Source organism: Gasterosteus aculeatus, chromosome 2 (assembly GCF_964276395.1).
Source record: "Gasterosteus aculeatus chromosome 2, fGasAcu3.hap1.1, whole genome shotgun sequence".
Lineage (NCBI taxonomy): Eukaryota > Metazoa > Chordata > Actinopteri > Perciformes > Gasterosteidae > Gasterosteus > Gasterosteus aculeatus.
The window spans coordinates 22285837-22302797 of NC_135689.1; the positions used below are offsets into that span (position 1 = coordinate 22285837).

General features: G+C 45.3%; 42 non-coding genes across 42 annotated transcripts; all 42 read left to right on the top strand.

Moving 5' to 3' along the window:
- Positions 1-46: 46 nt before the first annotated feature.
- Positions 47-165, top strand: LOC144396077 (5S ribosomal RNA). The gene has a single exon (XR_013458223.1). It is a non-coding gene; the product is annotated as a 5S ribosomal RNA (ribosomal RNA).
- A 116-nt stretch (positions 166-281) lies between these two features.
- LOC144395320 (5S ribosomal RNA) lies at positions 282-400 on the top strand. The gene has a single exon (XR_013457454.1). It is a non-coding gene; the product is annotated as a 5S ribosomal RNA (ribosomal RNA).
- A 117-nt stretch (positions 401-517) lies between these two features.
- On the top strand, positions 518-636 carry LOC144391650 (5S ribosomal RNA). Its single transcript, XR_013455313.1, has one exon. It is a non-coding gene; the product is annotated as a 5S ribosomal RNA (ribosomal RNA).
- Positions 637-752: 116 nt separating this feature from the next.
- LOC144397490 (5S ribosomal RNA) lies at positions 753-871 on the top strand. The gene has a single exon (XR_013459636.1). It is a non-coding gene; the product is annotated as a 5S ribosomal RNA (ribosomal RNA).
- Positions 872-987: 116 nt separating this feature from the next.
- Positions 988-1106, top strand: LOC144401605 (5S ribosomal RNA). Its single transcript, XR_013463540.1, has one exon. It is a non-coding gene; the product is annotated as a 5S ribosomal RNA (ribosomal RNA).
- A 117-nt stretch (positions 1107-1223) lies between these two features.
- LOC144399671 (5S ribosomal RNA) lies at positions 1224-1342 on the top strand. Its single transcript, XR_013461817.1, has one exon. It is a non-coding gene; the product is annotated as a 5S ribosomal RNA (ribosomal RNA).
- Positions 1343-1459: 117 nt separating this feature from the next.
- LOC144396078 (5S ribosomal RNA) lies at positions 1460-1578 on the top strand. The gene has a single exon (XR_013458224.1). It is a non-coding gene; the product is annotated as a 5S ribosomal RNA (ribosomal RNA).
- Positions 1579-1694: 116 nt separating this feature from the next.
- Positions 1695-1813, top strand: LOC144395331 (5S ribosomal RNA). Its single transcript, XR_013457465.1, has one exon. It is a non-coding gene; the product is annotated as a 5S ribosomal RNA (ribosomal RNA).
- A 117-nt stretch (positions 1814-1930) lies between these two features.
- Positions 1931-2049, top strand: LOC144396079 (5S ribosomal RNA). Its single transcript, XR_013458225.1, has one exon. It is a non-coding gene; the product is annotated as a 5S ribosomal RNA (ribosomal RNA).
- Positions 2050-2165: 116 nt separating this feature from the next.
- LOC144398763 (5S ribosomal RNA) lies at positions 2166-2284 on the top strand. The gene has a single exon (XR_013460910.1). It is a non-coding gene; the product is annotated as a 5S ribosomal RNA (ribosomal RNA).
- A 117-nt stretch (positions 2285-2401) lies between these two features.
- On the top strand, positions 2402-2520 carry LOC144398217 (5S ribosomal RNA). Its single transcript, XR_013460364.1, has one exon. It is a non-coding gene; the product is annotated as a 5S ribosomal RNA (ribosomal RNA).
- A 117-nt stretch (positions 2521-2637) lies between these two features.
- Positions 2638-2756, top strand: LOC144395342 (5S ribosomal RNA). Its single transcript, XR_013457476.1, has one exon. It is a non-coding gene; the product is annotated as a 5S ribosomal RNA (ribosomal RNA).
- A 117-nt stretch (positions 2757-2873) lies between these two features.
- LOC144391661 (5S ribosomal RNA) lies at positions 2874-2992 on the top strand. Its single transcript, XR_013455314.1, has one exon. It is a non-coding gene; the product is annotated as a 5S ribosomal RNA (ribosomal RNA).
- A 116-nt stretch (positions 2993-3108) lies between these two features.
- Positions 3109-3227, top strand: LOC144396080 (5S ribosomal RNA). Its single transcript, XR_013458226.1, has one exon. It is a non-coding gene; the product is annotated as a 5S ribosomal RNA (ribosomal RNA).
- Positions 3228-3343: 116 nt separating this feature from the next.
- Positions 3344-3462, top strand: LOC144395353 (5S ribosomal RNA). The gene has a single exon (XR_013457487.1). It is a non-coding gene; the product is annotated as a 5S ribosomal RNA (ribosomal RNA).
- A 117-nt stretch (positions 3463-3579) lies between these two features.
- On the top strand, positions 3580-3698 carry LOC144391683 (5S ribosomal RNA). Its single transcript, XR_013455316.1, has one exon. It is a non-coding gene; the product is annotated as a 5S ribosomal RNA (ribosomal RNA).
- Positions 3699-3814: 116 nt separating this feature from the next.
- On the top strand, positions 3815-3933 carry LOC144397491 (5S ribosomal RNA). The gene has a single exon (XR_013459637.1). It is a non-coding gene; the product is annotated as a 5S ribosomal RNA (ribosomal RNA).
- Positions 3934-4049: 116 nt separating this feature from the next.
- On the top strand, positions 4050-4168 carry LOC144401606 (5S ribosomal RNA). Its single transcript, XR_013463541.1, has one exon. It is a non-coding gene; the product is annotated as a 5S ribosomal RNA (ribosomal RNA).
- A 117-nt stretch (positions 4169-4285) lies between these two features.
- LOC144399672 (5S ribosomal RNA) lies at positions 4286-4404 on the top strand. Its single transcript, XR_013461818.1, has one exon. It is a non-coding gene; the product is annotated as a 5S ribosomal RNA (ribosomal RNA).
- Positions 4405-4521: 117 nt separating this feature from the next.
- Positions 4522-4640, top strand: LOC144396081 (5S ribosomal RNA). The gene has a single exon (XR_013458227.1). It is a non-coding gene; the product is annotated as a 5S ribosomal RNA (ribosomal RNA).
- Positions 4641-4756: 116 nt separating this feature from the next.
- LOC144395364 (5S ribosomal RNA) lies at positions 4757-4875 on the top strand. The gene has a single exon (XR_013457498.1). It is a non-coding gene; the product is annotated as a 5S ribosomal RNA (ribosomal RNA).
- Positions 4876-4992: 117 nt separating this feature from the next.
- Positions 4993-5111, top strand: LOC144396082 (5S ribosomal RNA). Its single transcript, XR_013458228.1, has one exon. It is a non-coding gene; the product is annotated as a 5S ribosomal RNA (ribosomal RNA).
- Positions 5112-5227: 116 nt separating this feature from the next.
- Positions 5228-5346, top strand: LOC144397191 (5S ribosomal RNA). The gene has a single exon (XR_013459336.1). It is a non-coding gene; the product is annotated as a 5S ribosomal RNA (ribosomal RNA).
- Positions 5347-5463: 117 nt separating this feature from the next.
- On the top strand, positions 5464-5582 carry LOC144396083 (5S ribosomal RNA). Its single transcript, XR_013458229.1, has one exon. It is a non-coding gene; the product is annotated as a 5S ribosomal RNA (ribosomal RNA).
- A 116-nt stretch (positions 5583-5698) lies between these two features.
- Positions 5699-5817, top strand: LOC144395375 (5S ribosomal RNA). Its single transcript, XR_013457509.1, has one exon. It is a non-coding gene; the product is annotated as a 5S ribosomal RNA (ribosomal RNA).
- Positions 5818-5934: 117 nt separating this feature from the next.
- LOC144396084 (5S ribosomal RNA) lies at positions 5935-6053 on the top strand. Its single transcript, XR_013458230.1, has one exon. It is a non-coding gene; the product is annotated as a 5S ribosomal RNA (ribosomal RNA).
- Positions 6054-6169: 116 nt separating this feature from the next.
- LOC144397192 (5S ribosomal RNA) lies at positions 6170-6288 on the top strand. The gene has a single exon (XR_013459337.1). It is a non-coding gene; the product is annotated as a 5S ribosomal RNA (ribosomal RNA).
- A 117-nt stretch (positions 6289-6405) lies between these two features.
- Positions 6406-6524, top strand: LOC144396085 (5S ribosomal RNA). The gene has a single exon (XR_013458231.1). It is a non-coding gene; the product is annotated as a 5S ribosomal RNA (ribosomal RNA).
- A 116-nt stretch (positions 6525-6640) lies between these two features.
- Positions 6641-6759, top strand: LOC144395387 (5S ribosomal RNA). Its single transcript, XR_013457521.1, has one exon. It is a non-coding gene; the product is annotated as a 5S ribosomal RNA (ribosomal RNA).
- Positions 6760-6876: 117 nt separating this feature from the next.
- Positions 6877-6995, top strand: LOC144391694 (5S ribosomal RNA). The gene has a single exon (XR_013455317.1). It is a non-coding gene; the product is annotated as a 5S ribosomal RNA (ribosomal RNA).
- Positions 6996-7111: 116 nt separating this feature from the next.
- On the top strand, positions 7112-7230 carry LOC144395398 (5S ribosomal RNA). Its single transcript, XR_013457532.1, has one exon. It is a non-coding gene; the product is annotated as a 5S ribosomal RNA (ribosomal RNA).
- Positions 7231-7347: 117 nt separating this feature from the next.
- Positions 7348-7466, top strand: LOC144391705 (5S ribosomal RNA). The gene has a single exon (XR_013455318.1). It is a non-coding gene; the product is annotated as a 5S ribosomal RNA (ribosomal RNA).
- A 116-nt stretch (positions 7467-7582) lies between these two features.
- Positions 7583-7701, top strand: LOC144398096 (5S ribosomal RNA). Its single transcript, XR_013460243.1, has one exon. It is a non-coding gene; the product is annotated as a 5S ribosomal RNA (ribosomal RNA).
- Positions 7702-7818: 117 nt separating this feature from the next.
- LOC144396086 (5S ribosomal RNA) lies at positions 7819-7937 on the top strand. Its single transcript, XR_013458232.1, has one exon. It is a non-coding gene; the product is annotated as a 5S ribosomal RNA (ribosomal RNA).
- Positions 7938-8053: 116 nt separating this feature from the next.
- On the top strand, positions 8054-8172 carry LOC144395409 (5S ribosomal RNA). The gene has a single exon (XR_013457543.1). It is a non-coding gene; the product is annotated as a 5S ribosomal RNA (ribosomal RNA).
- Positions 8173-8289: 117 nt separating this feature from the next.
- On the top strand, positions 8290-8408 carry LOC144396088 (5S ribosomal RNA). Its single transcript, XR_013458234.1, has one exon. It is a non-coding gene; the product is annotated as a 5S ribosomal RNA (ribosomal RNA).
- Positions 8409-8524: 116 nt separating this feature from the next.
- On the top strand, positions 8525-8643 carry LOC144397193 (5S ribosomal RNA). Its single transcript, XR_013459338.1, has one exon. It is a non-coding gene; the product is annotated as a 5S ribosomal RNA (ribosomal RNA).
- A 117-nt stretch (positions 8644-8760) lies between these two features.
- On the top strand, positions 8761-8879 carry LOC144396089 (5S ribosomal RNA). Its single transcript, XR_013458235.1, has one exon. It is a non-coding gene; the product is annotated as a 5S ribosomal RNA (ribosomal RNA).
- A 116-nt stretch (positions 8880-8995) lies between these two features.
- On the top strand, positions 8996-9114 carry LOC144395420 (5S ribosomal RNA). The gene has a single exon (XR_013457554.1). It is a non-coding gene; the product is annotated as a 5S ribosomal RNA (ribosomal RNA).
- Positions 9115-9231: 117 nt separating this feature from the next.
- On the top strand, positions 9232-9350 carry LOC144395431 (5S ribosomal RNA). The gene has a single exon (XR_013457565.1). It is a non-coding gene; the product is annotated as a 5S ribosomal RNA (ribosomal RNA).
- Positions 9351-9466: 116 nt separating this feature from the next.
- On the top strand, positions 9467-9585 carry LOC144401607 (5S ribosomal RNA). Its single transcript, XR_013463542.1, has one exon. It is a non-coding gene; the product is annotated as a 5S ribosomal RNA (ribosomal RNA).
- Positions 9586-9702: 117 nt separating this feature from the next.
- LOC144399673 (5S ribosomal RNA) lies at positions 9703-9821 on the top strand. Its single transcript, XR_013461819.1, has one exon. It is a non-coding gene; the product is annotated as a 5S ribosomal RNA (ribosomal RNA).
- The last annotated feature ends 7140 nt before the right edge of the window (positions 9822-16961 follow it).

Here is a 16961-nt window from a genome sequence, read left to right on the forward strand (position 1 = left end):
AAAACCTTTGACACATTTTAAAAGATTAGGAAGAGGACATACAGTTGCTTACGGCCATACCTCTCTGGCTCCGCCTGATCTCGTCTGATCTCAGAAGCTAAGCAGAGTAGGGCCTGGTTAGTACTTGGATGGAAGACCGCCTGGGAATCCCAGGTGCTGTAAGCTTTTTCATTTCGATCTGTAAAAGACACAGAGAAGGCCTTAGAAAGTGACTCCATTTCATTGTCAAAACTACAAAACCTTTGACACATTTTAAAAGATTAGGAAGAGGACATACAGTTGCTTACGGCCATACCTCTCTGGCTCCGCCTGATCTCGTCAGATCTCAGAAGCTAAGCAGAGTAGGGCCTGGTTAGTACTTGGATGGAAGACCGCCTGGGAATCCCAGGTGCCGTAAGCTTTTTCATTTCTCTCTCTGGAAGAAATCGAGAAGGCATTAGAAAGTGACTCCTTTTTCATTATCTAAACTCCAAAACCTTTGACACATTTTAAAATATTAGGAAGAGGACATACAGTTGCTTACGGCCATACCTCTCTGGCTTCGCCTGATCTCGTCTGATCTCAGAAGCTAAGCAGAGTAGGGCCTGGTTAGTACTTGGATGGAAGACCGCCTGGGAATCCCAGGTGCTGTAAGCTTTTTCATTTCGATCTGTAAAAGACACAGAGAAGGCCTTAGAAAGTGACTCCATTTAATTGTCAAAACTACAAAACCTTTGACACATTTTAAAAGATTAGGTAGAGGACATACAGTTGCTTACGGCCATACCTCTCTGGCTCCGCCTGATCTCGTCAGATCTCAGAAGCTAAGCAGAGTAGGGCCTGGTTAGTACTTGGATGGAAGACCGCCTAGGAATCCCAGGTGCCGTAAGCTTTTTCATTTCTATCTGTAAAAGACACAGAGAAGGCCTTAGAAAGTGACTCCATTTCATTGTCAAAACTACAAAACCTTTGACACATTTTAAAAGATTAGGTAGAGGACATACAGTTGCTTACGGCCATACCTCTCTGGCTCCGCCTGATCTCGTCTGATCTCAGAAGCTAAGCAGAGTAGGGCCTGGTTAGTACTTGGATGGAAGACCGCCTGGGAATCCCAGGTGCCGTAAGCTTTTTCATTTCTCTCTCTGGAAGAAATCGAGAAGGCATTAGAAAGTGACTCCTTTTTCATTATCAAAACTCCAAAACCTTTGACACATTTTAAAAGATTAGGAAGAGGACATACAGTTGCTTACGGCCATACCTCTCTGGCTCGGCCTGATCTCGTCTGATCTCAGAAGCTAAGCAGAGTAGGGCCTGGTTAGTACTTGGATGGAAGACCGCCTGCGAATCCCAGGTGCTGTAAGCTTTTTCATTTCGATCTGTAAAAGACACAGAGAAGGCCTTAGAAAGTGACTCCTTTTTCATTATCAAAACTCCAAAACCTTTGACACATTTTAAAAGATTAGGTAGAGGACATACAGTTGCTTACGGCCATACCTCTCTGGCTCCGCCTGATCTCGTCTGATCTCAGAAGCTAAGCAGAGTAGGGCCTGGTTAGTACTTGGATGGAAGACCGCCTGGGAATCCCAGGTGCTGTAAGCTTTTTCATTTCGATCTGTAAAAGACACAGAGAAGGCCTTAGAAAGTGACTCCATTTCATTGTCAAAACTACAAAACCTTTGACACATTTTAAAAGATTAGGAAGAGGACATACAGTTGCTTACGGCCATACCTCTCTGGCTCCGCCTGATCTCGTCAGATCTCAGAAGCTAAGCAGAGTAGGGCCTGGTTAGTACTTGGATGGAAGACCGCCTGGGAATCCCAGGTGCCGTAAGCTTTTTCATTTCTCTCTCTGGAAGAAATCGAGAAGGCATTAGAAAGTGACTCCTTTTTCATTATCAAAACTCCAAAACCTTTGACACATTTTAAAAGATTAGGAAGAGGACATACAGTTGCTTACGGCCATACCTCTCTGGCTCCGCCTGATCTCGTCTGATCTCAGAAGCTAAGCAGAGTAGGGCCTGGTTAGTACTTGGATGGAAGACCGCCTGGGAATCCCAGGTGCTGTAAGCTTTTTCATTTCGATCTGTAAAAGACACAGAGAAGGCCTTAGAAAGTGACTCCATTTCATTGTCAAAACTACAAAACCTTTGACACATTTTAAAAGATTAGGAAGAGGACATACAGTTGCTTACGGCCATACCTCTCTTGCTCCGCCTGATCTCGTCTGATCTCAGAAGCTAAGCAGAGTAGGGCCTGGTTAGTACTTGGATGGAAGACCGCCTAGGAATCCCAGGTGCCGTAAGCTTTTTCATTTCTCTCTCTGGAAGAAATCGAGAAGGCATTAGAAAGTGACTCCTTTTTCATTATCAAAACTCCAAAACCTTTGACACATTTTAAAAGATTAGGAAGAGGACATACAGTTGCTTACGGCCATACCTCTCTGGCTCCGCCTGATCTCGTCTGATCTCAGAAGCTAAGCAGAGTAGGGCCTGGTTAGTACTTGGATGGAAGACCGCCTGCGAATCCCAGGTGCTGTAAGCTTTTTCATTTCGATCTGTAAAAGACACAGAGAAGGCCTTAGAAAGTGACTCCTTTTTCATTATCAAAACTCCAAAACCTTTGACACATTTTAAAAGATTAGGTAGAGGACATACAGTTGCTTACGGCCATACCTCTCTGGCTCCGCCTGATCTCGTCAGATCTCAGAAGCTAAGCAGAGTAGGGCCTGGTTAGTACTTGGATGGAAGACCGCCTGGGAATCCCAGGTGCCGTAAGCTTTTTCATTTCTCTCTCTGGAAGAAATCGAGAAGGCATTAGAAAGTGACTCCTTTTTCATTATCTAAACTCCAAAACCTTTGACACATTTTAAAATATTAGGAAGAGGACATACAGTTGCTTACGGCCATACCTCTCTGGCTTCGCCTGATCTCGTCTGATCTCAGAAGCTAAGCAGAGTAGGGCCTGGTTAGTACTTGGATGGAAGACCGCCTGGGAATCCCAGGTGCTGTAAGCTTTTTTATTTCGATCTGTAAAAGACACAGAGAAGGCCTTAGAAAGTGACTCCATTTCATTGTCAAAACTACAAAACCTTTGACACATTTTAAAAGATTAGGAAGAGGACATACAGTTGCTTACGGCCATACCTCTCTGGCTCCGCCTGATCTCGTCTGATCTCAGAAGCTAAGCAGAGTAGGGCCTGGTTAGTACTTGGATGGAAGACCGCCTGGGAATCCCAGGTGCTGTAAGCTTTTTCATTTCGATCTGTAAAAGACACAGAGAAGGCCTTAGAAAGTGACTCCATTTCATTGTCAAAACTACAAAACCTTTGACACATTTTAAAAGATTAGGAAGAGGACATACAGTTGCTTACGGCCATACCTCTCTGGCTCCGCCTGATCTCGTCAGATCTCAGAAGCTAAGCAGAGTAGGGCCTGGTTAGTACTTGGATGGAAGACCGCCTGGGAATCCCAGGTGCCGTAAGCTTTTTCATTTCTCTCTCTGGAAGAAATCGAGAAGGCATTAGAAAGTGACTCCTTTTTCATTATCTAAACTCCAAAACCTTTGACACATTTTAAAATATTAGGAAGAGGACATACAGTTGCTTACGGCCATACCTCTCTGGCTTCGCCTGATCTCGTCTGATCTCAGAAGCTAAGCAGAGTAGGGCCTGGTTAGTACTTGGATGGAAGACCGCCTGGGAATCCCAGGTGCTGTAAGCTTTTTCATTTCGATCTGTAAAAGACACAGAGAAGGCCTTAGAAAGTGACTCCATTTAATTGTCAAAACTACAAAACCTTTGACACATTTTAAAAGATTAGGTAGAGGACATACAGTTGCTTACGGCCATACCTCTCTGGCTCCGCCTGATCTCGTCAGATCTCAGAAGCTAAGCAGAGTAGGGCCTGGTTAGTACTTGGATGGAAGACCGCCTAGGAATCCCAGGTGCCGTAAGCTTTTTCATTTCTATCTGTAAAAGACACAGAGAAGGCCTTAGAAAGTGACTCCATTTCATTGTCAAAACTACAAAACCTTTGACACATTTTAAAAGATTAGGTAGAGGACATACAGTTGCTTACGGCCATACCTCTCTGGCTCCGCCTGATCTCGTCTGATCTCAGAAGCTAAGCAGAGTAGGGCCTGGTTAGTACTTGGATGGAAGACCGCCTGGGAATCCCAGGTGCCGTAAGCTTTTTCATTTCTCTCTCTGGAAGAAATCGAGAAGGCATTAGAAAGTGACTCCTTTTTCATTATCAAAACTCCAAAACCTTTGACACATTTTAAAAGATTAGGAAGAGGACATACAGTTGCTTACGGCCATACCTCTCTGGCTCGGCCTGATCTCGTCTGATCTCAGAAGCTAAGCAGAGTAGGGCCTGGTTAGTACTTGGATGGAAGACCGCCTGCGAATCCCAGGTGCTGTAAGCTTTTTCATTTCGATCTGTAAAAGACACAGAGAAGGCCTTAGAAAGTGACTCCTTTTTCATTATCAAAACTCCAAAACCTTTGACACATTTTAAAAGATTAGGTAGAGGACATACAGTTGCTTACGGCCATACCTCTCTGGCTCCGCCTGATCTCGTCTGATCTCAGAAGCTAAGCAGAGTAGGGCCTGGTTAGTACTTGGATGGAAGACCGCCTGGGAATCCCAGGTGCTGTAAGCTTTTTCATTTCGATCTGTAAAAGACACAGAGAAGGCCTTAGAAAGTGACTCCATTTCATTGTCAAAACTACAAAACCTTTGACACATTTTAAAAGATTAGGAAGAGGACATACAGTTGCTTACGGCCATACCTCTCTGGCTCCGCCTGATCTCGTCAGATCTCAGAAGCTAAGCAGAGTAGGGCCTGGTTAGTACTTGGATGGAAGACCGCCTGGGAATCCCAGGTGCCGTAAGCTTTTTCATTTCTCTCTCTGGAAGAAATGGAGAAGGCATTAGAAAGTGACTCCTTTTTCATTATCAAAACTCCAAAACCTTTGACACATTTTAAAAGATTAGGAAGAGGACATACAGTTGCTTACGGCCATACCTCTCTGGCTCCGCCTGATCTCGTCTGATCTCAGAAGCTAAGCAGAGTAGGGCCTGGTTAGTACTTGGATGGAAGACCGCCTGGGAATCCCAGGTGCTGTAAGCTTTTTCATTTCGATCTGTAAAAGACACAGAGAAGGCCTTAGAAAGTGACTCCATTTCATTGTCAAAACTACAAAACCTTTGACACATTTTAAAAGATTAGGAAGAGGACATACAGTTGCTTACGGCCATACCTCTCTTGCTCCGCCTGATCTCGTCTGATCTCAGAAGCTAAGCAGAGTAGGGCCTGGTTAGTACTTGGATGGAAGACCGCCTGGGAATCCCAGGTGCCGTAAGCTTTTTCATTTCTCTCTCTGGAAGAAATCGAGAAGGCATTAGAAAGTGACTCCTTTTTCATTATCAAAACTCCAAAACCTTTGACACATTTTAAAAGATTAGGAAGAGGACATACAGTTGCTTACGGCCATACCTCTCTGGCTCCGCCTGATCTCGTCTGATCTCAGAAGCTAAGCAGAGTAGGGCCTGGTTAGTACTTGGATGGAAGACCGCCTGGGAATCCCAGGTGCTGTAAGCTTTTTCATTTCGATCTGTAAAAGACACAGAGAAGGCCTTAGAAAGTGACTCCATTTCATTGTCAAAACTACAAAACCTTTGACACATTTTAAAAGATTAGGAAGAGGACATACAGTTGCTTACGGCCATACCTCTCTGGCTCCGCCTGATCTCGTCAGATCTCAGAAGCTAAGCAGAGTAGGGCCTGGTTAGTACTTGGATGGAAGACCGCCTGGGAATCCCAGGTGCCGTAAGCTTTTTCATTTCTCTCTCTGGAAGAAATCGAGAAGGCATTAGAAAGTGACTCCTTTTTCATTATCAAAACTCCAAAACCTTTGACACATTTTAAAAGATTAGGAAGAGGACATACAGTTGCTTACGGCCATACCTCTCTGGCTCCGCCTGATCTCGTCTGATCTCAGAAGCTAAGCAGAGTAGGGCCTGGTTAGTACTTGGATGGAAGACCGCCTGGGAATCCCAGGTGCTGTAAGCTTTTTCATTTCGATCTGTAAAAGACACAGAGAAGGCCTTAGAAAGTGACTCCATTTCATTGTCAAAACTACAAAACCTTTGACACATTTTAAAAGATTAGGAAGAGGACATACAGTTGCTTACGGCCATACCTCTCTTGCTCCGCCTGATCTCGTCTGATCTCAGAAGCTAAGCAGAGTAGGGCCTGGTTAGTACTTGGATGGAAGACCGCCTGGGAATCCCAGGTGCCGTAAGCTTTTTCATTTCTCTCTCTGGAAGAAATCGAGAAGGCATTAGAAAGTGACTCCTTTTTCATTATCAAAACTCCAAAACCTTTGACACATTTTAAAAGATTAGGAAGAGGACATACAGTTGCTTACGGCCATACCTCTCTGGCTCCGCCTGATCTCGTCTGATCTCAGAAGCTAAGCAGAGTAGGGCCTGGTTAGTACTTGGATGGAAGACCGCCTGGGAATCCCAGGTGCTGTAAGCTTTTTCATTTCGATCTGTAAAAGACACAGAGAAGGCCTTAGAAAGTGACTCCATTTCATTGTCAAAACTACAAAACCTTTGACACATTTTAAAAGATTAGGAAGAGGACATACAGTTGCTTACGGCCATACCTCTCTGGCTCCGCCTGATCTCGTCAGATCTCAGAAGCTAAGCAGAGTAGGGCCTGGTTAGTACTTGGATGGAAGACCGCCTGGGAATCCCAGGTGCCGTAAGCTTTTTCATTTCTCTCTCTGGAAGAAATCGAGAAGGCATTAGAAAGTGACTCCTTTTTCATTATCTAAACTCCAAAACCTTTGACACATTTTAAAATATTAGGAAGAGGACATACAGTTGCTTACGGCCATACCTCTCTGGCTTCGCCTGATCTCGTCTGATCTCAGAAGCTAAGCAGAGTAGGGCCTGGTTAGTACTTGGATGGAAGACCGCCTGGGAATCCCAGGTGCTGTAAGCTTTTTCATTTCGATCTGTAAAAGACACAGAGAAGGCCTTAGAAAGTGACTCCATTTCATTGTCAAAACTACAAAACCTTTGACACATTTTAAAAGATTAGGAAGAGGACATACAGTTGCTTACGGCCATACCTCTCTGGCTCCGCCTGATCTCGTCAGATCTCAGAAGCTAAGCAGAGTAGGGCCTGGTTAGTACTTGGATGGAAGACCGCCTGGGAATCCCAGGTGCCGTAAGCTTTTTCATTTCTCTCTCTGGAAGAAATCGAGAAGGCATTAGAAAGTGACTCCTTTTTCATTATCTAAACTCCAAAACCTTTGACACATTTTAAAATATTAGGAAGAGGACATACAGTTGCTTACGGCCATACCTCTCTGGCTTCGCCTGATCTCGTCTGATCTCAGAAGCTAAGCAGAGTAGGGCCTGGTTAGTACTTGGATGGAAGACCGCCTGGGAATCCCAGGTGCTGTAAGCTTTTTCATTTCGATCTGTAAAAGACACAGAGAAGGCCTTAGAAAGTGACTCCATTTAATTGTCAAAACTACAAAACCTTTGACACATTTTAAAAGATTAGGTAGAGGACATACAGTTGCTTACGGCCATACCTCTCTGGCTCCGCCTGATCTCGTCAGATCTCAGAAGCTAAGCAGAGTAGGGCCTGGTTAGTACTTGGATGGAAGACCGCCTGCGAATCCCAGGTGCTGTAAGCTTTTTCATTTCGATCTGTAAAAGACACAGAGAAGGCCTTAGAAAGTGACTCCTTTTTCATTATCAAAACTCCAAAACCTTTGACACATTTTAAAAGATTAGGTAGAGGACATACAGTTGCTTACGGCCATACCTCTCTGGCTCCGCCTGATCTCGTCTGATCTCAGAAGCTAAGCAGAGTAGGGCCTGGTTAGTACTTGGATGGAAGACCGCCTGGGAATCCCAGGTGCTGTAAGCTTTTTCATTTCGATCTGTAAAAGACACAGAGAAGGCCTTAGAAAGTGACTCCATTTCATTGTCAAAACTACAAAACCTTTGACACATTTTAAAAGATTAGGAAGAGGACATACAGTTGCTTACGGCCATACCTCTCTGGCTCCGCCTGATCTCGTCAGATCTCAGAAGCTAAGCAGAGTAGGGCCTGGTTAGTACTTGGATGGAAGACCGCCTGGGAATCCCAGGTGCCGTAAGCTTTTTAATTTCTCTCTCTGGAAGAAATGGAGAAGGCATTAGAAAGTGACTCCTTTTTCATTATCAAAACTCCAAAACCTTTGACACATTTTAAAAGATTAGGAAGAGGACATACAGTTGCTTACGGCCATACCTCTCTGGCTCCGCCTGATCTCGTCTGATCTCAGAAGCTAAGCAGAGTAGGGCCTGGTTAGTACTTGGATGGAAGACCGCCTGGGAATCCCAGGTGCTGTAAGCTTTTTCATTTCGATCTGTAAAAGACACAGAGAAGGCCTTAGAAAGTGACTCCATTTCATTGTCAAAACTACAAAACCTTTGACACATTTTAAAAGATTAGGAAGAGGACATACAGTTGCTTACGGCCATACCTCTCTTGCTCCGCCTGATCTCGTCTGATCTCAGAAGCTAAGCAGAGTAGGGCCTGGTTAGTACTTGGATGGAAGACCGCCTGGGAATCCCAGGTGCCGTAAGCTTTTTCATTTCTCTCTCTGGAAGAAATCGAGAAGGCATTAGAAAGTGACTCCTTTTTCATTATCAAAACTCCAAAACCTTTGACACATTTTAAAAGATTAGGAAGAGGACATACAGTTGCTTACGGCCATACCTCTCTGGCTCCGCCTGATCTCGTCTGATCTCAGAAGCTAAGCAGAGTAGGGCCTGGTTAGTACTTGGATGGAAGACCGCCTGGGAATCCCAGGTGCTGTAAGCTTTTTCATTTCGATCTGTAAAAGACACAGAGAAGGCCTTAGAAAGTGACTCCATTTCATTGTCAAAACTACAAAACCTTTGACACATTTTAAAAGATTAGGAAGAGGACATACAGTTGCTTACGGCCATACCTCTCTGGCTCCGCCTGATCTCGTCAGATCTCAGAAGCTAAGCAGAGTAGGGCCTGGTTAGTACTTGGATGGAAGACCGCCTGGGAATCCCAGGTGCCGTAAGCTTTTTCATTTCTCTCTCTGGAAGAAATCGAGAAGGCATTAGAAAGTGACTCCTTTTTCATTATCTAAACTCCAAAACCTTTGACACATTTTAAAATATTAGGAAGAGGACATACAGTTGCTTACGGCCATACCTCTCTGGCTCCGCCTGATCTCGTCAGATCTCAGAAGCTAAGCAGAGTAGGGCCTGGTTAGTACTTGGATGGAAGACCGCCTGGGAATCCCAGGTGCCGTAAGCTTTTTCATTTCTATCTGTAAAAGACACAGAGAAGGCCTTAGAAAGTGACTCCATTTCATTGTCAAAACTACAAAACCTTTGACACATTTTAAAAGATTAGGTAGAGGACATACAGTTGCTTACGGCCATACCTCTCTGGCTCCGCCTGATCTCGTCTGATCTCAGAAGCTAAGCAGAGTAGGGCCTGGTTAGTACTTGGATGGAAGACCGCCTGGGAATCCCAGGTGCCGTAAGCTTTTTCATTTCTCTCTCTGGAAGAAATCGAGAAGGCATTAGAAAGTGACTCCTTTTTCATTATCAAAACTCCAAAACCTTTGACACATTTTAAAAGATTAGGAAGAGGACATACAGTTGCTTACGGCCATACCTCTCTGGCTCGGCCTGATCTCGTCTGATCTCAGAAGCTAAGCAGAGTAGGGCCTGGTTAGTACTTGGATGGAAGACCGCCTGCGAATCCCAGGTGCTGTAAGCTTTTTCATTTCGATCTGTAAAAGACACAGAGAAGGCCTTAGAAAGTGACTCCTTTTTCATTATCAAAACTCCAAAACCTTTGACACATTTTAAAAGATTAGGTAGAGGACATACAGTTGCTTACGGCCATACCTCTCTGGCTCCTGTAAGAATACGTGTTCAAGATTTGGAGCCTGGTCGGGGTTATCAAAAATTCAGCCGAATGACTTCTCTCGTTCTGGAAAATTTATTTGTCAGATCACAGGTCAAGTATCAGCGCTGCGTTTGCAAAGGCAGGAGCAGTTCAGGCAGCACACAGGCCGGAAGAACAACTAACTAACATCAGCAAGAACATCATGTTTTATAACCCTTGAAAGACAGAGAAGGAAATATTTCTATTGGCCCTAAACTGGCGTAGAGGAGGACCTTCCACCTCCCGCATCTAAGATCCGGTCACATCCAATGTCCAGACTCCTGACTTAACGTAAACATCGTAAACAGAGTGTGTATGTTGAATAGTGTTGGTGTGTCTCTAACCCCCCTTTGGCTGGTAAATCTTCTAGTTGACCCGCAGACCTTACATTCCTCAGCCAGGACACAAACTGACTCCCCATCCTGTCAGACTCGTGTCTGCCTGCTTGGCAGATCCTGCTTACCCCCTTACCTAACTCTTAAATCAAGACAAGACAGCAAAACCCCCAACTAAGCCCACGAAAATAACTTTTGATTATCAATTCCCCCTTTTTACATAATTCATTATGTAAACCAAAAAAAAATCAAAAGAAACCACCAATCTAAACGCTAAATATCTATATCAGTGAATACGGGTGAATGCAGCAGTCATGGAAATCCCTAAACAGTACAAAAAATCTAAACCGAGTATAATAGACACAGAATACATCCTAGCCTAGAAATATCACACCATCTACGTGTATGCATCCACTATATATGATGTGTGCAACAGTTAGCAGATCACGCGGACAGGAATGTTGAACCTAAAAGGATTTCTTCTTCAGGTCCCTCGAAGTCGGTTCTTACCATACCTATCTCCTCTCCAATCTCCTCCGGCCCTAACAATTGGATCCTTTCATGTAACAAAGCCATCTGGTATGGCAGGGGTATTTTAGCATCTATTGCAGAGGTGATGCGTCGGAGACATAGTTGTCTGATAAAGGGGATGCAGCAGCATCCACAAAGGGCAAAAACCACTATTGCGATTACTAAGGTCAGAAAAACTGACAGTAAGAAGCCCTTCCATTGTCCAAAGTATTTACCAAACCAATTACCGACGGTGCCGTCTATACCAGAGTGTTCAGCTAATTCAACAGACATGGCTCTTAGTCCGTGTAATGGTCTAGTAAAGGATCCATCTGGGGCGGTGTTATTGGGGATAAAAGTGCAGCACGCTTGGCCAAACATCGCACACACTCCTCCTTTTTCAGCTAATAACATATCCAAAGCCATCCGGTTCTGGTAAGTCATCAATGAGGTGGCCGATAGTTGGCTGTGCACCCCTTCCAGAGCATCTCTTGTCATATTGGTGAGCCGCTGGATATTGAAATGTACATAATTTAGTCGATCCACATTTTTGTTTACAGTTATAAAAGGGAACAATGATTCCCATCCGGCCGCTATCTGATCCGTTAACTTGTATTGATCAGGTACCCCTCTCGGCACACTATCACACAGTGCGTGGTTACTTCTGCAACATTGTATGGACCTTCCTAGCGGGGATCAGTCCAACTGAATCTGGCTACTTTACGTAGTACCCAGTCATCCACCTCCACTGGTGCACCCTCTCCTTCTTCTTCAGAAAGGATCTCTGTCACCTGTTGAGAGATACTCATCACAGTATTATTACACATTCTCATATAGTAAGATATTTCCACATGTTGGTACTGCAATGGGCTGACAGTGGTAGGCAAAGTGGTTGTTAACGGACAAGGCATCTTTCTTCCCGTTCATACCTCATGGGGGCTTATCCCTAACTTAGAGTTAGGACATGATCTTATCCCATACAGCACTATTGGCAGGGCTGCCACCCACGTCAGCTTCGTTTCAGCACAGACTTTAGCCAAACCTTCCTTTATGGTTCTGTTAGCTCTCTCAACTAGCCCTTGAGACTGAGGATGATAAACTGCCCCAAATTTATGCTTGATCCCAAACGTTTTCTCTATTTCTTGTAGTTCAGCGTTCGAGAAGTGTGAACCATTATCCGATCGTATGACTTCTGGAATACCAAATCTGGGTATTAGTTCTCTGGTCAGCCATTTTACTACGTCTGCTGCTCTTTCTGATGTTGTGGGGATCACCTCCACCCACCTAGAAAAAGGATCAACGCATACCAACAAATACCTCTTGCCCTCAACTTGGAAACTTCCAAGTCCAGCCTTCAGTGTTAATGTCCACTTTTATTGCTCTTCAGCCCAAAAGCAAAGCAGAGGGTGGGAGACATGTCACAGACACTTGCAGATAAAACTCAGCTCATGCTCAGTTTGATCCAATCTATTCATTCATTACTGATAGATCACCAACCTCTCATGGTTAGCGTATCCAAATGTAAGGGTGTACTACCTGTTGAACATTACAGGATGACCGTCTGTAACAAGTTTCCATATTTCGGGTACTGGTGCTATAAATGTTCCTTTGATCAGACATTTGCTTCCATCATCAAGATACTGTATCAAGTGTATCGTGCACTATACACTCAATAGCAGCACTCAACAATTTACCGCCCATCTCTGAATTTAGGAGAAAACTCGAAAAACTACAAACATTAATCCAAAAAATGGACAATATATACAACAACTCTCCTAATTCCTTATCACCTTCATTCCTCATTTAAATCTTACACAACCTTATCTCTTAATTTTCAATGACTGATTGTCTTGCCGTGGAAAGTGTGAACGCGTTTGACTGTAAGAACGCAACTATTCCATGCGATGTGTGCACAACAGTCTGGTGTTCCATTGTTATATGGGCCGTTTCAATCAACGCTCTTCCAATAGCAGCTACGTTTCTGACACACGAGGGATACCCTATTTCCACGTTATCCAGCTTACCACTATAGCACATCAAAACCTTACGATCTATGTTACCCTCCCCCTTTTGAAACAGAACGGAATTCACAAATCCGTTCTTTTCACAACATCCAGATGGATGCGTCTCGAGTAGTCAGGGGGGTGAAACGTGGCTGCGCTGGCCATGGCCTGCTTGGTGGCAATAAATGCAGTCTCCGCCTCCCGGGTCCACACCAAAGGCTTTGAGCAGTTTTTATAGCCTGCACCCAATATTAGCGCCCTCAAAGGAGCCACCTGCACCGAGAAATCAGGTATAATATTCTAGCTCCATGTTACAAGTCCTAAGAATTTCATCATTTCTCTAACCGTCGTGGGTCGAGGATGTTGCAAAATGGACAACTTCTGTGTGTCAGTCATAGCTTGCCCTGATGGTGACACAATTCTCCCCAGAAAATTCACCTTCTGTCTCCCAATCTGCAATTTCGATTTAGACACTTTGAAGCCGTTTTCCTGTAACCACTGCAGAACCGTTCTGGTAGCGGACATAATCGTTTCTGAACTAGTCCCTGCTAGCAGGATGTCATCCACATAGTGTAGTAAAACAACTCCTTCTGGTAGTTCCAACTCGGCCAAAATGGTCTCCAGAACATGGTTAAAAATCGATGGTGAGTCCACATAACCCTGTGGTAACCGCGTATATGTATATTGGCACCCCTTATACGTAAACGCAAACATTAGTCTCGAGCGCACAGCTAGAGGGACACAGAAAAAAGAGTTCGCCAGGTCAATGCAGGTGAACCATCTTTTATCAGGGCCTATTGCATTTAACATTGTATAAGGATTTGGGGTGTCATAGTGAGTTGGTACTACAACTTTGTTGACGAGCCTCAAATCATGCACCATTCTATAGTCAGGCTTTCCGGGTTTAGGGACCGGGTTAATCGGGGTATTCCAGGGGGACCCCGTCCTCTCCAATACACCTGCCTGCAGCAACACTTCAATTGTTTTTTCTATCCCTGCGATTTGTTCCTCCCTTAAGGGGTACTGAGGACGGTAAATTGGGACCGTTCCGTTTCTTAATTCAATTACCACTGGGGCCATTGGAATCAATCCCACATCAGCTCCCCCTTTTGTCCAAAATGTATCAGGAAAATCAACTAGCATGAGCTGTGTGTTCTCATGGTCAGTATTTTCCCTACCATGTGTGCGGCTTAGCAGGTGTTTCTCTGGTATAAGTTTTACTTCTGAGGTATGTGCAATATGGTACATGTCATTAGCCTGAGAGTAATGTAAGTTAACATTTTAAGTGGGCACCCAGTCCGTGGCATCAACCCCCGCTTTAACCATTGGCCCCATGTTCTTGGCTTCTCCTCCGCTTTGGATGAGCAAGGTGATGTGAGGAGCAGAGGTCTCTTGTAGCGCATATAGAACTTGTAACTCAGAGGTTAGTTCCACCGCAGCTGCCACACCTTGTTTCCCCACATAGATCTCTCGGACCTTAACAGCAGGATGTCCATGGACCTCGCTTTCAAACTCAAGTCCACTCCACAGGGTGTCATAGTTCTCATCAGGAGACAGCGAATAGTTCATCGTGCAATGAGGAGGATCCGCAGGTGGTTCAGTCGGGTGTAATACCTTGAACCATGGGCCCCAACGGCGGACAGTCTCATGCAGAACAGTTCCATCATAGTCCTCCACTCTCCCCCACCTGACCTCTGCATTCAGCGTCTGTTGAACTTCAGCTTGCAGCAACTGGTGGCCATAAGAGTGGGGTGTGGCACATCGTTGCTGTGTCCCATCCGGGAATGTTACAGTGATACATCCCTTCGTCATTTGCATAATGATATTTTGGGAACACAAAATGTCTCTTCCGTTGATTGTCAGAGTCACCATGGGTTCTGGGAACAGGTTACCGTCAGCCGTCGGATCTGGGCACCCCTATGGCATTTGCTGATGACCTGGGGCCTGATGCCGCAGGCTATTACCCTGTTGTAGTGTATGTGGTGCTTGTGGTGGATAGATATCGTAAGGGTATTGAGCTGGGTAGGACTGAGGCCTCTGACCCTGAGGTGGATGGGGGCATGCGTCGGACCAATGTCCAATCTGCCCACAGCTGAAACAAGTATTCTGTCGTTGTCTAAACTGCCCTAAATTGTTTGGAACTCGGCCACGATTTCCCCCTCCCCACTGTCTTTTCGGTTGCCTGAAGCCACCGTACAGTGGGGCCCCCATCATGTGTTGTGGTTGCGGGGCATAAGGTTGGGGATAGTAAGCCTGTGGAGGAGTGTACACGGCCTGTTGTGGCTGCTGGCAGGCTGGCGCACATGGGAAGGGAGGGGGGTCTGGATCAGGGTCATATTGAGGTGGCCCTTCCCCCTGAGATGGCGCTGTTGTTTGGGTCATCTGTTTGGCTTCACTCTTGCCCTGGTTCACCTTCTCTCTGCTTTACTCCAGCTGTGCTTTCGCCAATTGTAACTGAATATTGTTTAATTCACCCTTTTCCTTATCATATTTTTCTCTGCTCCGGTCCACATAGTGTTTAATCTGTGAGGACCAAGCATCAAAATTCATGTCAGACAACCCCACTATTCCTCTTAGTTGGGTCTTCATTGTCTCCGAGACAGATGACTCTATGGCGCCGCGAAAAAGAAGCTTGGTTCTGTGATCATCCATGACATCTTCCCCTAACTTGTTGTCCCATAATTCTCTGACTCTCCTTAAATAACTATTTCCACCCTCACTGTCGTGTGGGGGAACATAAGTGAGTTCTGTGGTAGCCACCTTCACAGGATATTGGAGTCTGAGCTTTGACCAGAGCACTGACACCCAATTTGCCAGAGGCTCCCCGTCAGGGAGGTCAGAGGTCCTGGCTTCCCCCTCTAACTTCTGGAGGTCAGCTAGTGAGGCACACGCCACAAAAATTCTTCTAAGATCCCCCAAACCGGGAACACTACCCGCACACTGAGCAAGGAACCCACGAATCCACACTGCACCACCCTTCTCTATTTTAGGTAATGCGAGCTTCATCATGCTTAGGTCTGACAATGCGAGTGGCGCATATGTTGTTTTTTCACTTCCGTCTCTACAAATAGCCGTTAACAGTGGTAGTTGATGAGAGGCCTGAGCATCCCGTCTGATTTTTGACTTCAAATCATTACATTGATGCACATTCGCTCTGGCTGCATTCCCCTGATAATATCTGTTCCTATTACCTCTTAACCCCTGTCTCATGGCGCTCCATCGGAGTAGATGACTGTGGTTTTTGTGACTCTAGCGCTGCTCCATGCTCCTGAAATTCCTCGTCCCAATCATCTGCAGGGCCAGGCTCATCTTCCTCTGACTCAACCTGCCTCCCCCGCTCATCCTATCCACGCCGGGTGATTGATTGCCGCTCTGCCTGGGCTTTGACTAACAAAGTTTCTTCTCCTGCAACTCTTCCTCCCCCTACATTAAATGAGGTCATAGGTCTGTGCTCGGGTTGCCGCTTCTTTACGACTGTCGAGTGACCCTGTGGTGTGTTAGGATTACTCCAATTGACAGGCTCCGGCTGGGGCCTGTCCTCCAAATATTGTACCGTCTCTGAGAGAAAAGCAGAAACCTTCTCCACCCCATCATTCTCTTCATGTGGATATGGGGTTACCTGTAACAACCCTTTTTGAACTACCAAAACCTGAGATTCTCCTGGATTAGTAGCTTTCCCTTGCCTCAGTGGCATCTGATGTGGTTCATTTAACAACCGATTAGCCTCCGCATATGGGCCTGTCGAGTAGGGAGGAGGCGCACTAGATTTACAACCGGTCTCATGCACTTTCTCTTCTCCTGCTTTGGTTTGCGGCAACTGCATTGCCGTCTTACTCACGAATACCGCATTTATTTCTCCCAGAAATGTTCTACAGTCCACTAAGAACTCATCTGCCTTTTCTGCACTTTCCTTCTCTTTTCCACAAAATCTCCCCTTAACGGCAAGGAGCGCATGCGCTTGGTCTTTTCCTCTTCTCGCCATCCTAAGATGGTCCTGCAGCTGCTCGCCTGTTGGTTGAGAATCTATCTCCCTTCCAAACATTCCTCTTTCCTGCATCTGTGCAACCCACTTCACATATTTTTGTTACACATTTCCTATCTTTTTCTAGGGTTTTATCCAT